This window comes from Poecilia reticulata, linkage group LG11 (genome assembly GCF_000633615.1).
Source record: "Poecilia reticulata strain Guanapo linkage group LG11, Guppy_female_1.0+MT, whole genome shotgun sequence".
Classification (NCBI taxonomy): Eukaryota; Metazoa; Chordata; class Actinopteri; order Cyprinodontiformes; family Poeciliidae; genus Poecilia; species Poecilia reticulata.
The window spans coordinates 4,135,190-4,153,785 of record NC_024341.1 but is presented as its reverse complement, the minus strand read 5'-3'; the positions used below and the strand labels follow the sequence as shown (position 1 = coordinate 4,153,785).

Below are 18,596 nucleotides of genomic sequence, written 5' to 3'. Positions count from 1 at the left end.
GAATGAATAATGAATGAGAAAACTCAGGGATGGTAAAGGCAGCCGAGATGAAATCCAGAGGGATCTTCTATGAAATCTCTGCTCTGTAGCTAATAATACCATCAGAGAGCTCTGGATGTTACATCTGATGGCATCACGTATATAAGTCCTGTAAGTGTAGAGCGGAGAATTTCATTTGAGCAAATACTGACTTGTAGCTTGGTTTTTATCGAAAAGGGGAAAAAAAGCCATTAGTAACGTTTCCCGCTCAAGCATAAAGGAGATGAATCACAGGGCGCTGAAGGATTTACAAGTGTTCTCACAAGATCTTAAGGAGAGAGTTCAGGATTTTTAAAGTGAGATTCTGCTAAATGGTTGTAAGGAGGTAGGACCTGAGCCAGGGACAGAGGGCTCCGTACTGTTATTTTCTGGCCTTGCTCTGAGAAGAACCGGTACTGACTTCACATCTAGCATACAAATCTTTATTACTCCATTATTGTGTTTATTATTTATCATACAACTAGCGATTGTGTATCAATTTGTGACTGAATTTAATAACTTAAGCCTTAATTATTATGTCAGTTCTTGATTCAATAACAAGTAGTAGTTTTGGTTTCCGTTTCTCCATTAAGTTTTGCATTTCGTGGTGAACAAACAAACCCCGCCCCCAATGTGTTGAAGTATTAGCCGGACTCTAAACGTTTGTCCTCAGTCTTGGTCATGGGAGGTTCAGTCTTGGAAGGTCTGGTCTTGGTGTTGGGGTGTGTGGCCTCAGTGTTGGTCTTGGGAGGTCTTAAGATTTCAAAATTCAATTGAAATTCAGAAGTATTTTATTGATCACAAAGGGACATTTAATGTTGCAAAATTAATTAGTCGCGAGAGGTCTGGTCTAGTCTTGATCTTGGGGTGTGCGACATTGATCTTGGAAGGTCTGATCTTAGTGTTGGTCTTGCCATGCAGTGTCCACCAGTGAAATGCAAACTTAGAACAGAAAATACAAAGCATTACGAGCCAAAATCTATAAAATTATCTTAAAACACTATCCATTCATCTTCTGCTGCTTATCCAGAGTCGGGTCGCGGGGGTAGCAGACTAAGTAAGGAGGGTTGCACTAATTGCAAACCTCATTTCCAGTCTTATACTTGCAGCCAATCAGTGCCAAGAAAAGTAAATGGTACTCATGGATTGGCCTCTTTGCAAATGTCTGCCAAAAGCAAACTAAATAGCATTGTGTCTAGGTATTTTTCACCCTCCCAAGCTGCATTTTTAAAAATATTCCAGATATGAAAACATCAGCAAGTAATGTAGGGTCATATTCCACAGAAAATCAGAAAGTAATAAACTGCAAATATGTGGGGGTCCAATGTATATTATAAGACATCAAAAAACTCAGCAGCAGCCTCCTATGAAAGTGTAGACAGTGTTCACTGGTGTACTGCTGTATTCCTGATACTCTGTTAGACTTAAATTACCCTGATGACTTCCATGTTCTTCAGCAAAGCCACTGCAATAAACGTTTACAAGTAAAGATCTTCACAAGAACGAGAAACATTTCAGACTACCCCTTTAAAACTCTGTTTTGCTTCTGAAGCTAGGCGTAATGTGAAATAGCACCAATCAGACTTAAGTACAGTAGGAGACCCAAGGACATGATGTGCAAACCAGAGTATCAGGGCAGACTGGGTGTTGTTTGTGATGACTCGGTGTATGTTAGGTGCGGTTTCGGCCAGGCCTAAAGGCTCAACAAGCGAATTCAGGAGCTTTGGGCTACAAGCACACTTGCTCAAAAATACCCTCAACCTAAATTGGCAGATACTCTATTTTCATCTTTGCCTGCCATCCTTGCACATGTAAATCACATCTCCAGTCAACCTTCCCTCATGTGTCCTGCACTTTCTATATCTAATTTCATAATGAAAGAATTAGATTAGCCGCTCGTTTAGAGAGTCTCTCGTGAGCCGACTACGGCAGACTCATGAGTCACGTCCTTCACACCCCATCCATGTACCTGCAGCTGCCTGAAGCAATGGACTTCCTCTGGTGTGTCGAGTCCCAGTGAGGCTGCCTTGTTGAGTTTAGGCTGCTGTCACTGTGTGCAGCACAAAAGCACTGCGGCTTGAGAGAAACTCCTAGCGCAGAGCAATATCCTCACCTCTACCATGATAAAGTATGTGTTTGTTTAAGCAATCTTCAGCTATACGACGCATCGCCCTGTTGCAGCCTAATTTGTTTCCTTTTTTTTAAGGATAAAATATTCAAATATTCAAAGCTTCTTAAAACCACTCCGTGACTTAGCAATGAATGACAGACTTTAGTATTCATGTGAAAGCTTGAGCGCCCTGCTAACTTGTGCACCCCCTTTGGCATGTTTTTCTTTTTCAGAAGCATCACACCTCACGTTTTAAATGGATATGGTTCTTTTTTATTTATTTCTTTCTTTCAAAATTGACCTTCACATCGTCTATATTGGTGGAGTGAAATTAAAAGAAAACAAATCGGAAAGCGGAGCTTGTAAATGTATTCTCCCTTATGCCCCTGAGTAGGATGTGGAGCTTGACTGACGCAAAGGTAACCGCGCTAAGTGCTCGATGAATTCAATACATTTTCAAAGCTTTATTGTTTGTGTTTTTTCCCTTTTAAAAGGAAGCAGCATTGGGATTTTCAACAACTGATTGGAGAAAACAGCACTAACAGAGAAGGTTGGATATTTTCTGGCAGTATTTCTACCATAAATCCTTAAGAATTGATTCTTTAAACATGTGCCAGTTTTCACCAGGGTCATAGTAAAATATTTAAAAGTGAGTTTTTTGTTTGTTTTTTGAGCTCTGTAGCCTCTACCTAATAAATAATTCTATTCTAAAACATTTACGACAGGTACGCATGTCTGAAACAAAAAGTTGTAATTGATTTGTTTTGGGTTTCATTGGACTCTCGCCAATTCACGGATTTGATAGTTTGCGTATTTTTCGCACGATGTACTCCAACTATGAATTATTCATGGAAATTCCATTTATTCACGTACGTTACCTAGGAACCTATCTGAATTATTCAAAAGTCAAAGCAACTCGGGTAGCTGAAATTGCTCAACAATAATGCTACTTGACACACTATTGGCTAGTGTTTTCAAACCGACCAATCCAGGAGCATCATTTCTTTTCCTTGGCACAAAGAGTTTAAATAAGGAAGAGACCTCATTCTATTCTCACTATGAGAAATTATATCTTAGTGCTGTATTCATCTTAATCAAAACATAATTAACACACAGTTATGACAGTTGCATTTTAAATTTGTGTATTTTCTCAGGATGCAAAAAATGTAATACCTTGAAATCCAGGACACATTGTTGAAGATATTGCCTCTGTTGTCTGACGTGAGCACAACAGGCCTGGAACATAAATCATAGCAAACAAAATTCAGCCCTGCTTTGTTCCCACATAAATATGGAAATTAAGCCAACAGAACAGGTTCAATCCACTCATGAAATGAGGTACAAGGTCCAGTTTGTGTTATTTTAAGCCAGCGGATTGTTTTGTGACTGAAAACAAAAAAAAGCATCAGGTGGAGTAAAAGTCGCTTCTTTTTTTTTCTCCATTCTGAAAGCTTTCCTCCATGCACCTTGGTATTTTCCAAATATCAAGGTGAATAGAAATAAAAGCAGTCCCAGTTGTGGATGTGTCTTGTCACATTTATTCTACGTACCAGAACGACTCGCATTAATCACTGACAAAGCCGAGGATGACGGATGGTTCTGACGGAGTAAAACAGGACGGAGATCTTCAATCACAGACTATATGTTCGCGTGGCGCCAGGGAGGTCTGCCGTTTTTATCTCCATTTTTGATGAGGCTACTTCACATGCAGACAAATGTTTTCCAGGGTTGTCACCGATAGCTAGATGCAGCCTCGAAGAGAATACAAAACAGACCTTGAGATTAATGCACCCGGTGGACGAAGTCCTCCGTTGTGAACGCGAAGTCGGCCCTATTAATCATGATCGGCGGGAGAGGTGTGGGAGGCCTTGAGTGAAATGAACCGTTGCATTTGCATTTTTTGTCAGCATAAAAATCTCTGCCACGATGGTGATAATTCTCTGGGTTTTAGTGCTGTGGATTGCAGCAGGCCTTTCCACTCCCGCTTTAAACCGGAGGCGTACATTTGTCACCCTTCTATGCTCGTCTTGGGTCTAATAGGTTGATTTCACAACAGACGCATTAGGGTTCATTAGCTGTGTCTGAATTCAGGGGCTGGGTCCTTCGAAGGAAGGCCGGATTTGTAGACCGCTTACATCATAGTGTGGCGACAAGGCCTGTCCGAATTCGAAGACTCCTTCAAATACGGCCTTCTTTTTCCCAGATTTCAAGGATGGGTCCGGTGTATCCTTCACGGCCCACCATATCCCATAATTCATTGCGGGTCCAAACCTGGCATTCAGACAAAGCAGCAATGGCGGTGAAGGGAGGCAAATTGTTATTTTGCTATAAGTGACGACATGACTTTTTTCAACGCTTTTAAGCGAGAATGTAGCTGTGTATGTCTCGCATCTGCTCGGTTCATCAAAACATCACCTACTTGCAATATTGTGCCATCATTTTCTGAGATGTCTGCTCCTGCTGCATTATTATTATTGAGTCAGGTAATATCTAGTGGTAAAATGCTTGGTTTACAGTATTTAATTTAGCAAATTGGTTTGACTGATTGAAGTTAAGGCTACAAACATGGTAGTTTTATTTAACTATAATGTCATATCTGAAATTTGGAAAGTATATTTGTAAATGAATAATTTCCTTATATTCTGCTGCTGTTGTGTTTAAGTAGCTTGACAGACATCCATGTCTGCAAAAATGTGCTACATGTTTGAACATTTTACAAACAGATTTTTTTTTTAACAATAGAACAACCTCGTACAAAATGTGAAGAACACCACAGAAATCAGGAGTAATACATGGCTAAAAAATAAACTTCAGCACAGTTATTTTTTCTTTTGCTGCTCTGTGCTTCACTCAGTCACAGTTATTAGGCAACATGAGCTACGCCGAGGTGGAGACTAGACAGCTAGCTGACGGCTAGACCTGTCCAAATTCAGTTTCACTCTTCTAGTCTTTGATATTTGCAGCCTGCAAAGGAACCGCCCTACATAGACCGGGTCCTTTGAAGGATGCAGCCCCTGAATTTGGACACGGCAATTATATTTACTTTAAGAAAAGAGGAAGTCAAGGTGGTGGTTAACATCAGTTCAGCAGCTTCTGCCTCATAGTTAGACAGCAACAGAAAAAGGGAGCAGATTAGGATCATATAGGTATTTAACTTAAATTCATATCATTAATCCACATAACTAATCTCATCTTTAACAACAATGAATACATATTTTTAGAACAGGAAATAAAATCACACATGTATCATTCAAACACTACCAAAGTTGATAACTGAAACATTACTTTGTATCAAAAATTAAAACATACCTAAGAGGAAATCAGGTTGGTGGTTAACATCAGTCTGACAGATTCTGCCCCTAAACATTAAATAAACTACAATAAATAACCCTAAAACTACAAATCAGTAGCTCCCTATGAGCGGTTAGCAGCAGCTAATAGCAGCTATTGGTTACTGTGATAACCACCACCACCAATCAAGAGCAACAGAACAGAACTTAAAACACCAATAAATGTCCGAAGAAACAACTAGTTGACTAAACAAAATAAATTCAAAGAATACTTTTTTTTTTGACAAACTTCACATTTATACAGAAGAGGATTAGGGCCACTGAAAAAAAACCCAAACAGTTCTGACTTTAATCTGAAAAATAATTAAGATTTTTCTCAGAATTCTGAGATTAAAGTCAGAATTTTTTTTATTATTTTTTTTACCCAGTGGCCTTAATTCTCTTCCATACATTTATGATATTGTTAAAATAAAACGTACACATTTTTCCACTTTTTTTTTTTTTACTTTTTATTTTCAATAACTTTTTTTACATCAACATACACACACAGTAAAGATACTGAAAATACAAACTCAAGTAATGATGGTACCCAATAGTGATAATACAAACTAAATTTGAGAAGTACACGGACAAAAAAAAGATTCCACTTTTCTTTTTACCCCGTTTTCTCTAGGCTATATCTAAAAACTCTGAGAGGTGTAGTTTTACTGTTACGACCTTTTAAAAGAAAAATATGTTTTGGTTTTAATGAGAGATTTATCTCATTAATACGAGTTTTTAAAATCTCATTGCGACGAGAACATTTTCTCACTTAAACAAGATTCTGAATTTATTTCCAAGCTTTACCAGCTAAACACATACTTTCGTTGTGGTTCGGTGTGTGTAAAGACACTGGATGCTGGAGTGTTAAATCCATCAGAGGCTTTCAAAAGCTTTGATAGAAAACCAAGCGATAGCAGCATAGACGAAAATAAAGGCTTAATGAGAGTTTCTTTTACAAAGTCACGGATATGTTGTCCGAGCCTCAAGACGTTTCTTTGATTCAGACAAGGTCAAACCAAGATTGTGGATCTCGGATGATGGAAAACATTTCTACATCGGTAAATTTCATCTCCAGCCTCTCTGAGAAGTGAACTCATTTATGCTGCTGTTGTGTTTACGTCGCTTGGCAGACAACCATGCTTTGGTCTCTCCTTTATTGTTGGCCACTGATTGCTGGGACAGTTTCCTCAGTGACTTGATACCGATGTAGATTTTTATGTTATCACCAAAGAAATTAAATTGTAGACCATGACCGAAAACAATTTGACCAAGGGTGTGATTTAAAAAGGGATAGAAAGTGGATGTCTCAATGTAGAGCCTTGAGATCCTGTTTGATTGCGTTGGAGAAAATCACTCTCTTTTAGAGCGAATACATACATTTCAAGCAACTTGACTGTCTACTCAAGCATCAGACTTTATCGCCGATAGTATTTTTCTTTTTACTTGTGGACAAGCAAAAGTTTATGTGACAATCAAAAGGGGAAGACAAACTCAAATCACAAGAGGAAGAAAAAAAAAGAATATTTGAAGACTATATGAGAAGACGTGATGCTAGCGAATTGATAATTTCTCCCTTGTTGATGACAATAATGCATAAACTGTATTTTTTATTTTCTTGTTAATAGTTGCAGAACTTCAGTGTAGGCCTCCGTGTGTGTGTGTGTGTGTGTGTGTGTGTGAGAGAGAGGAATTTTTAATTTGACTGTCTTTTAATATAGGTCCAACAAATACAGGTCCAATCAAAGACTGGGTTTGCAAATTAGCCTGTGACTAGAAAATCTATACACAAAACAAGAGTTGCTCTGTTTCTCACATGTAACATTGTTTTAAGTGAAATTATTTCATGTGAAATAAATTTGAATTGAACTGAAACAAATTCCTGGAATGAAATCTTCTAAACGAAGGTTGCATTTCTCTTTAGGATAAACAGCTGAAAACAACAGAACAAAAACATCTGAACGTCTAAAGATGTAGCAAAAATTATAAACCAACTGTGTTTCCATTAAGTTAGAAACACAATTAAAATCACAGGTGGATAAGTTTGTTCACACAAGCAATAAAAAAGCAAAAAAAAAAAAAAATGCAGCAACATCATTCTGCTACCAATTTCTGTCATTGTCATCTTTGTAGTTTGCGCCAGTGGTAAGAGTCAATAGTTGATCATGTGACTCCTGTAGTGCAAAAAAAGTGGTTCCATTGCAGTTTTTTGAAATAAATCAACTTTGATACTGCCAAAAAACCCCCCAAAAAACAACTCATCCTATTGCCAAAACATGAGCTTTGTCGAAATTGTCGTGTTTCCATTACGCAAACTTATTTTCTAAATGTCAAATTGCGCAATTATGTAGTCAACGGAAAGGCACCTATTGTGTCTACAGTGGAGACCTCGAGACATTTTTCTCTTCCACTGCATGATTTGACCTGAGACTACTCCACTCGGTTTAACTGGATCAGATACACTTGAATTCGCTTTAATGAAAATGAAAAGAAGTGCCGCAATACAGCTGAGTGAAGATGTTTAAACTGTGTAATAGAGAAAAGGCCAGAAGATAAGTTAGAGTCATTAAATCATTACTCTTCATTATTTAATTTAAAGTTCAAGTAACCGTAGGCAAGTGCAACCAAGCATGGGAAGTTGCTGAGCACAAGAATGCCAAGGTTAGCTTCAGGGTTGTTGTTTTTTTCCCCATAAAGCTTGTTCCCTTTTTTCTATAGTTGGTCATGTTGGAAAATAACACGATAAAAACACAGTTTGGGATCTAATTTTATGAAAAAAATTTCAAGAGTAAACCAGAAGTTTACATATAGTGAATAAAAAGACACTTTCCTACCCAGTGTCTCAAGGTGTATTAAATCAGATGGCAACTTTGGTTACTGTGGTTACCGATTAATCGCAATCAACTGTCCAAAAGGTTATTGAATTCCACAAATGACTTAATGAAACATTACTTTCTCAAAATAATATTTTCAGCTTCACTCTAACTAACTTAGCATCAGTTAGTTAGAGACTAATAGCATATAGAAACTCACTATCCCAGATGCTCACACCAGAAGGTGGTAGAGATTGAGGCAGTACAGGAATCAGGGTTGTGGCAGAGGTGAAAAAGGGGAAAAAAAGGAAAATGTGATATTTGTTTTCCATGTTAATCACATACTCAAGCGTTTTGTGGCTTTTTTTTCTTGGAATATTACATCATATAATAGTACTATGCTATGCTTTGGTATTCCAAAACTCATCCCAGTGTATTAACACTACCATCTTAACTTATTAAGAATGTAGGTAATACTTTATATTAAGAGGTGTGTGTAAGACTGACATTACATTGTCATAAACATAACACCTGAAACACATAAAAGTCTTCATAAATGTTGTCATGAAGTGTCATTGAGTAAATACTGACTCTTTTTTGCAAAGTTGACTCTTAATTGACTTTCAATGTAAGTTTTAATAAAACTTTGCATAAAAATGTAGTTATTTACCAAATAATGCTAAGTTTACACTTTTAATGCATATTTGCATTAAAGGTGTCATTATTTACCAAAAGACACTTCATGACAACAGTCAAACATTCATAAACACTCCTTCATGCTCATGGCAGGCGTTATGTCATATTTGACAGTGTAATGCCAGTCTTATGCACACCCCTTCAAATAAAGTGTTGACTGAAATTTTTCTTAGCAGCATAATGTGTCCTTACAAAAATTTGATTGGCAAAACATGGACATTATCATAGATTTTATTTATCTTTTGCAGTCCAAATCCTGATTGTGTTGTGACTGCTGTACTGAACGCATCTGAACTTCTGGTGAACCCTTCTTGCCACTGGCTCTACACAGATACACCAACATGGAGCTGCATACAAAACCTGACTTTTTCTAGTAATACATTACAGACCTCAACTTTGTTTCTCCCAAATCTCCAGTGAGTAATTATAGGTATCCCCCAAAGGACACCATAAAATTATTGATCAATACAGTCAGCATCACAATTGTTTGACAAAGTACAACTCCCTTTTGGAAAAAAGCCTTCTGTGTTGTTCCTTGTTCTATAGAAACACTGAACCAGCACTTAAATATCGATCAATAAATGTCCACTTCAATGCACTTCAGAGCAGCTTTCAAAGCAAAAATTGGTTCTGGAATGGTTTGAGTTGCACAACAAAAAAGTCTGAGGTGCTGACTTGGCAAATTCGCCAGATCTCCACCCAATCAAGCCTCTGTTGGATGTACTGGACAAAGAAGTCCGGTCCACCTTACGCTTTACGGGAGTTAAGAGAATCTTCTGGTACCGTCTTGGTGCCCGATACCTCAGCGCATCTTCAGTTGTCCAGTGGAGTCTCTGCACTGATGGTTGACCAACATCTTACTAGATAGATTGTCATTATAGTGATTGATAGTTGGGGCATGTATAATGTGTAGCAATTTTATTGAATGAAACTAAAAACCACAGGCAGATTACGGTTCTTAAAACAGCGTAGAAAATCAATGTCATTGTTAAAAACTTCTCCTTTTGTTTTCTGATTGGCCCCATTGAAATTCTACCGGAGAAATCCAGCTCAATGAGAGAAATCCCAAATGGCGTACTGAAGGGAGATGAGAATCGAGGGGAATTGCGTAGGAAGGCAGTAATTGGGTTGGTTTGATTTCTGACCCTGAGAACTTTGGCGCACATTCACTTGGCCTTCCTCGAACCTTCTCTCTGCACCCATTTCCTGTCTGGTGACGGTCACTAAAAACTGAAAAGAAAAATGAAAAACTATTCCTGGGAGTCCTCTCGAAATCAAGAGAAATTAAGAAGTGATACATCCTCACAACCGCCATTGTGGAGCCAAAACATTTCCCCAGGAAGTTCAGCTCCTACATCATGTTATACAAATGGTTAAAGTCAAGGAAAGGGCGACCGAAGGTACAATTCAGGGACACAAAAAGCATTCAGTGACCACAGTCACATATTCTAACACCGAAAAAAGAATCCGTTTTCGACAGACATGTTGTGGTAGATCTAAAAGCTTTCAGCCCCAAATGCAAATGGAAAAAAAAATTGCAGCAATTTTCATGCTGCTCACTAGAGCTTCTAATAGGCTCTTCGCTATGGAGTGGCCTCTTCTCTGTTAGAAAGTTTCACGTGGTGTGGGAAGAGGAGGAGGGAATAAAAAAGAAAGTAGTGTAGGAGGAGATTGTTTTAAGATTGTTGTGACCATTCTCCCTCAGTCCCTCAAAGCAATTTGATTAACTCTACTTTCCTTGGGAAAATATGGTCGGAACAAGAGATCTGGCTGTTGAAATGGTGATAAGGGTTATAAAACTCATTTAAGAATGTAAAACAACAAAAGCCGAGGAAATATTCAATAATGGGGAGAAACAAGAGTCAAGTAGAAGTAGGAAGTGGAATTTGTGTCTAGAAAAGGCATTTTACAGTCATCCTTAGCACCAAAGAAGAAAATAATCCTATGGAAGGGAAGCAGCCACGGATGATTGGATGAAAGTGGAAATCAAAGATGAACTCCAAGTCTGGCTTTTCCTATACGATGAAGCTCAAATGTTTATTTAGTGAATAAAAGATATGGAGATGGCTGATTTACACAGTCACTGATGACATGGAGTAGAGAAGACGATGATAATGATGCGTCAAGACAAACTCAATCAAACTTTCCTTCGTAAAAGCCAGATCAACAAGGCCAGGGGTCCCCAAACTTAGTTTAGGGACCCCTGGCCATATCAGGCCCGCCTCCACATTTGGTCCGGCCCCTTGAACAATACCAGAGAGCATTCAGATTTTTCTCCATTTACCATATTTTCCGGACTATAAGCCGTTTATATGTGGATTTTTCTTCAACCACCAGGGGCCTCTTTAGCCGGAAGTGAATCATTGGAAGTCTGGTTACTTGCGCGCCAACATTGAGCCCACAAGCAGCAAAATGAGTAAGAAACAGATCARATGTCTTTGGAAAGTTTCTTTGCAAAGGGGAAAAGGCCCAGGGAAGAGACAGGAGAATGGTTTTATCCCGGACCGGTAGGTGAGTCCCACATTACAAGCCGCTCTGCTAACATGCGGCGACCGGCTGCTAATGAGGCAATGAAGCTTCAAGCTGCTTTGCCACATAGAGACCAAGCAGGCTGTGCTCAAGCAACACACCTCGGGTGTTATCGTCTCTCATCACTCCCAGATGGGACCGTCTCGTTGCAGAGAAACAAGCTCAGGGCTCCCGTTAGTCATTATTGTGAGTTAAAATCTTCACGAAAGTAAAATGTTCGTTTTTGTGGCGCTTCTGTTATTTTGAAGGGATATATAAACGTTACCATAGCGACCAGAGTCAGAGCGTTTGGGCAGTGGTCAAGAGGAGATGAGTAGAGCTTGTGAGTCTTAAGTCTGGTTTAGAAGGAAAGATTTAAGAATTATTGGCCGATTCTCCAAACCTCTGTGACCACAGAGCTGATAAAAGTACAACAGGTTCGATCGGTTTGTGTGTCCACGGCAGGAGCAACACGAACCGATTCCAGTCACGAACATCCCGATTCCAGAGGATAATTCAGTAAAACCCCCAACATAGCGGGAATTTAGAATAACCAAACACGGATTACTATTTAGAAGCAATAGTGATGTTTGTGGAGTCATTTTAAGAGATAAAAGACGCAACAAAAAGAAAAGGCGGTGGATGAAAGACGACGGGAGCAGCCGCTCTATTTGCTGCACTATGATTTGGAGGTGAATGTTTTTTCGTAGTTAACATTTTTAACTGAATAAACATAATAATGACCTTTAGATTTAATAATAAACATTTCCACATATCTCCGATATCTACCGGACTCTCAGTTGCGCGATATGTCAGCTGTTTGGGATTCCGCTCTGTTCTTCCGTCACCGGGCTTTCTGATTGGCTACCTGTCACATTCAACAGGTCGTATTCTCGTTCCCAGACAGGAAAAACCCCACAGGCTGCAATAAAAGGGCCAAGACAACCCAAATTGGGCATATTCAGTATTTAGTGGGAACACCAACATGCAGAAGCCTTATCTGACTGTGCGTCCCCCCTGCCCCCCTCTCCCCAGGCGCAACAAAATTTCCAAGTCTTGACCGGTCCGTGGTAATAAAAAGTTTGGGGACCACTGATTTAGCACATGCTAGTAGCAGACACGAAGGATCAGCACTTTTACAGTTACTGTTCGGAAACTACCGTAATCAGTTCTGTTAAATCTAATTGGCACCTTTTTCTTATTCAACCCTAATAAATGTGATATTCAGTTGACCTGTTATGACTCAAATTTTGGGTGTCCGCCCCCCTCTGCTGCTGCACCGTTGTGGAAAACCTGGAGCGGCAGAGATATCTGCGGTTTATATGTGCATGTTTACTGGTTTAAAATAAAAATAAAAACTTTGGGGTTGTGGCTTATAGTCCAGTGTGGCTCATAGTTGGGAAAATAGGGACTATAATCCTTCCTGGATTTTTTCTGTGAAGAACCCAGAGAGGGTTATTTGGTTATTATTTATTTCATTAATAGTGTTATTTATTTCCTGACTTGTTCTGTGAATAATGTTATTTGATTGTGTTTTCTGGAAAACAATATATTTTTACATTTAGGCACTCCTGCAATCCTCACACTTTTTCTGTTACAAACTGACTCCGGCCCCCACCAGAGAAGGAAAACATTATGTGGCCCTCACAGGATAAAGTTTGGGGACCCCTGAACAAGGCCGTTAAACTCAGTCCCAATAAACTTGTTTGGTGGATTGTGGGGGAAGATAAAGGATCCTAGTAAGACTCCAACCTAGAAAACATGGCCCATTAGCTGCAAGACGCAATAAAACTATTAGAAATCTGGAAAAGTCAAAGGAGGAGCTACACCATATGAATCTTTGGTTTATGATTTGTTTTCTTATTTAAAGTGCCTTGACATGACATTTGTCATGAAATGGCGCTATACAAATACACTAAATTAAATTTCTATTTTCTCTTTTTTGAAATTTACTTCTGAAAAATACATTAGAGATGCATTAATTCGATGTTATCTGCATCGGTCCAGATATTGAAAAATATTCTAGATCTGATATCAGTAGCTATACATAAGGGCAGATCTATTCAGTACAATTCTATGCTTTGAGCTTTTTAAATCATTTGAAAGAAGCTTTTTTGTCAGTTTTTCAGATGTTTTTATTTTACATTGACTGTTATACTCATAATTGCATTGCCTGAAAATTTTTTTAATTAAAGCTACTGGTGCATTTAAGTGCGCTGTACTGGTGCAGAATTATTAAATGAATTTGCAAATTAGTACATTTATGTATGCATTAAAAAAACATTTTAAGTCAATTCAGCACTTTTTATGTATCGGATCGGTATTGGCTGATACTAAACCTCATATTGATATCAGTATCGGAATCTGAAGTGAACAATGTGGATTGTTCACTTCAATCGACATTGAAGTGAACAAGTGGGATGCATACACTATTATGTATCCACAGCCTCAAAGAGTGAATCACCAACCTAAAATACATAATATTGTTTTGAGGTATATTTTACAAACACACAGTCTTCTGCTGTTGAATAGTCATACCTTTTAATTTTAGGCAGAACGTGAAAAGGCCGATAGAGGATCCAGAGTTTCAAGTTCTGTGGTCCCATATTCGCTGCTGGAGGCACGCAGTAGCTGTGTGTTTGAATAAAAAAAAAAAAAGGTGATAATCTCCAAAATAAACATGGAACAAGGTGTGAAAACCTCTTTCAGTGTTCCACTCGTCATCAGAAAACCCCACACTGTTTAAAATATTAATCAAATTGACAGACTGGGGATGCCTACACGCCGGGAACAGATGGGACTATTTCTGGCAGTAGCAGTGTGTGGGATTAAGACAGGCTATATTAAATAACCTGACCTTCCACAGGAAGAACAGCCATCTCTGCTCTGTCTAATCTATTGCCACCGTGTTATCGGACCACTGCAGGTTCTTAATAATGGAAGCTCCTGCCACCCCTCCCTTCAGCTGTCAGGGCCGGCGCTGCCATGTGGCGTGTTGGATGAACTCTGAGCCTTCTGGTTGTAACACCTGGTTTGTTTCTGCTCCTGATGCAAGACAGTTGTAAATTCAACTTGTTCCAGTTAAGCCATCAACACCAAGATCTACGATATTGGCTGTTGTGTGCCATAGATGTAAAACTACAGAATAGGTAAGTAGATGCTGGTGTCCTGGTGAGACTAAATAAATTTGAAAGCATGAGGAATTTGGATGAAATAAATTGTGCAACATGAATCACTGGAAATACAGCAGAGTAGTCTCCTGGTAGCAGATTTAGGTATCTGCTCAATGTTTAATAGAATCCTGGTTAATTATATTTTCACTGGAAAATTTTTTTGAGTAAAAAAACGTAAACATCTTTCTTATTTTTTTAATTTAGCGGAGCTATAAATTTGGTCATGAGGAACAAAATGAGAAATTACATCTAGTTAAACTGATGACTCATTAAAGTAGAAATAATAGTTTTTAAAAAAACTAGCATAACGTTGCAATAATCCTTATAATCATATGTTCTCCAATTGTGTATGTTAACTCTACTTAAAAAAGGAAAGAAAAAAAACTCAGGAAAAGAAATATTCATTACTTCTGTAGCATTTCTGTATCATTTCTGTGAACACTTCTGTATTACTTCTGTATTACTATTTCCCAAAGAAATTAGCATTAAATCTGTATTTGGTGGCTGTGCAGTACAAATCTCCAGGTTTTTTTAATTGTCCACTAACTTAACTGCAGCCCGTTTGATGTTATGTGATGTGCTTTTCTGGTGATAGTATGCATCTGTCTTGAATAAATGCTGATTATTGTGACGCCGTCATCTCTGCGTGATCTCAGTCCTTGCGCACAGCATTTTCTGAATCTGGGCATAGAGAGGATATAACGAGTCAAAAGGTTTTTAAAGTTTTATAATTATTCCTCTCTTAATAACAGTCATTGTTTTCTTTCCTCCCTCTGAAATTTTATTTATTTGGATTAGAAGCTAAATTTATTTATTTTATAATGATTAAAAAAAGGTCAGCCTAACCACATCCCAGCTTCCTCCTGTGGAAAGGTATTCTTCAGGAAGGAAAGTTGAATTAGAACAAACCCAGTTGTGTTTCAACTTTTTAATGAACCTTTTTTTTTGTATGAAAAATAAAAACATGCTGAAACCTAGACCACTGCTCCAATTGCACTTTGATCCAGCCTATCGGTTTCTCCATTGGGTTTAGACAACAACAGTCAGCTGTTCACTTCCCAACCACATTTTCATCTTCTTTACATTTTCATTCTGTTACCTTTTCATTTCACAAAAGCACGGCATATTTCTGTAGAAACCTGGAAAGTTAATTAGTCATGTAAAGTGTGGTGAGCGGAAAAAAATATGTCGTCCACATCACATTTCAGCAACATCAACTAGTGAAAGCAACAATGTTTAATATAGTTGCACTCCCAGAAAAGTTAGTCGTTTTCGATGAAAAACTGCCATTACAGCTGACAACATGTCATTTAGTCATAAAAACCATCCCAAGCTAACTGGCAAGCTGCTTTGTGTACAACAAATTGCTGGCGGAAAAGATGATCCGAACAGAGTGAAAAGTCTTTGTGTTTTGTTCTTCTAGCTCTGATGCTGTGAAAAAAAGGAAAAGAAAAAGGCGACTGCAAAAGGCGTTAACTGCATCTGATTACAGCTGGTAAAGCCGTAAACAATGAGGGTTTGAACGGCGCCGTCGTTTCATTTATAAATGACACAATTTGTTCAGCTCTTCTAAGAAAGCGATAAGAATAAAAAACAAGAAAAAAAACAATCCAGCTTCTGTATGTGCAATTTTTTTAGAACAATTCTTTTGGGAAGAAAGACGTTTTGACTTTGATGCTTTGCTTGGGAATGTATAAGGTTTTTCATAAAAACACTAAATGCATAAGGACTTGTTTAGCGTAGAAAACCTTCATATTAGCATATTAGCTAAAACAAGAGGCTGCACACGATAACAGATTAAGAGCCGTTTGAAAGCTTTTATTTGGGAGTCGAGTCAAAAGAGCCGGCTCTCTGAAAACAGCCGAACGTCCAATTTCTACTGTTCATAGAAATCATTTTGACAATCTTGCAACTGTTCCAACGTGACAAAAGTTTCAGATGTCACGTCGACCAACACATTGACCTCCGACGTCGTTTTCATACGTTCCTCTGGATTGTTCGCACCGGAAAAATACTGCGCTAGCCTCTGCTGTTTCAGCGATGTAAACTGCAGATGGCTTGTGAAAACTAATTGAGTGAGTTTATGCACAAAGATGTGCAACAGTGACAGAAAAGCTGCTCGTTCGACTGAGGATTAACGTGGAGTTGTGAGAGCTCGGCTTCCTGCTGCTTTCTTCCTGAATTTTTAAACTCACTATTTGGATTAAAAGAAAGTAGAAGAAGAAAAAAAACAACAACCAGCAGATATCTCCTCAAAAGGTCAGAAATTTTTAAACAAAACCTAAACGGAGGCAAAATGAATGAGTTTAACTGTTAAAATCTCATACCAATACATAAAGAGCTCTATTATTGTTAAAGTTGGGCGATGTGCTGAAGCAAAAAAAAAAAAAAAACCCTAAATGAAATATGACGCATTGAGCTGCCCGCTGGACCTTTGGCAGCTGCGGTCTCGTGGCAACACGCCACAGGGGCATCCACCTGCACCGCCCACACCTCGTCCCCCTACGTCGCATCAGCGTGCTTTCTGCAAAGGCAGACAAAGGAAGGAAGTGAGTCATCCGAACGAGGGGAAAGAAAAAGCAGCTGCGCATTGGCACCGTCACCGCAGGAGGGTCAACCTTGACGGCAGTCAATTTCCACTCAGTCGATGGTAACCCGATAAAAGCGCCGGAGTATCATCGTCTAAATATCTTTATCCGATTAACTTGGATATGAAAAAGGGAAGACTACAACTCGGTTTGTTGTAGTCTTTAAATATGCGATGAAGCAGGAATGTAGTTATTTACATAATTGTATATGACTGAGCAAAAAAACTCAATGCTTTTATTCATTTAGCTCTATGAATATTGCATGAATCCATTAGAAAACGAAGCTAATGGAATAGAAATTGCGTTGGATTTTAGTGCAGCGCCATATTTGTACAGAACAAGTTGTACTTATGAGACAGAAAAAAAAACATTTATACTGAAACCTTTATCATGATAAACTCCTGGGTTTTTTTTCTCAATAGCATTACTAAGAGATTAAAATAGAAATCGGTTATTTAAAAAAAAGTTAACAGTAACTAGGAAGTTTATTGTGTCGTTTATTATTAATTGTAAAAAAAATATATATATCTCATTTTGTTAAGAGTTTTGATTTGTTGTTCTCTCAATAGGTTTCAATTATTGATGGAAAATAAACAGAAGTAGAAGTATGACCCTACATGTTATTTTATTTATTTTCTCACACGTGACTGGTGTGAAAAAAAAGTGCTTTTGTTGCGATTTTGAGAAATAAACCAATTCCAATACAACCCAAAACACCTTGTCCGAGCACCAGAACGTCTTATCCAAAAACAATGTTGACTAAATTGGTGCATTTCCATTGAGAGAAATTATTTTCAAAATGTCAAACTGCACAATTATACGGCAAACAGAAAATAGAAACACAGATACTGTTACAGAAATATTATTTTTGAAACATCTAAAGAAATTATAATAAATGATTGGCTTTCTTTTTGCCTATGGTTGTGTACAGACAAAATCTCACATTCAAAATGGTACAAAATGCAAAAAACAAGATTATATATATGTGTCCAGTCAGAGTCATTCATACAGAGAGCCACACTGATTGACAATGTGACTGTTCCACCTCAAGAAGATTGTTCTGTTGTGCTTTACGTCCCTGAGAAAACACTTGAACACAGCTGCTGGGAGAATCAGAGTCGCCTTCGCATAACTTCAAGCTTGACAAAAGTGTTGAAATATCATTATAAATAACCAGTATTAAGCACAGAGTGATGAATAACCAAATTGGCCAGCTGATGCCCATTCCAATTTATCTCATTGATTCAAAGTTATGGCTGAGAAATGCTTCATTGTTTCCGCTTCCAGAATGTCTCAGTGTGGGACATGGAATGTTTCCCTTCCATGTCCCAGAATGTCTCAGTGTGGGACATGGAATGTTT

The 18,596-nt window shown here is 38.3% G+C and overlaps 1 protein-coding gene and 1 long non-coding RNA gene across 5 annotated transcripts in view; one reads left to right on the top strand and one right to left on the bottom strand.

The window, feature by feature from the left end:
* Positions 1 to 18,596, bottom strand: part of LOC103472023 (CMP-N-acetylneuraminate-beta-galactosamide-alpha-2,3-sialyltransferase 1-like) — a 112,043-nt gene that overhangs the window by 34,810 nt on the left and 58,637 nt on the right. For 2 of the 4 annotated variants that reach the window (XM_008421370.2, XM_008421368.2), the window contains exon 2: positions 3,302 to 3,364. The exons of the other annotated variants lie outside the window; for them this stretch is intronic. The gene's annotated coding sequence lies outside the window, so the exon portion shown is untranslated. The remainder of the gene's footprint in view (positions 1 to 3,301; positions 3,365 to 18,596) is intronic. 4 annotated transcript variants of the gene reach the window in all.
* On the top strand, positions 2,538 to 16,104 carry LOC103472022 (uncharacterized). Its single transcript, XR_534787.2, has 3 exons — positions 2,538 to 2,678; positions 14,401 to 14,623; positions 16,071 to 16,104. It is a non-coding gene; the product is annotated as an uncharacterized LOC103472022 (long non-coding RNA).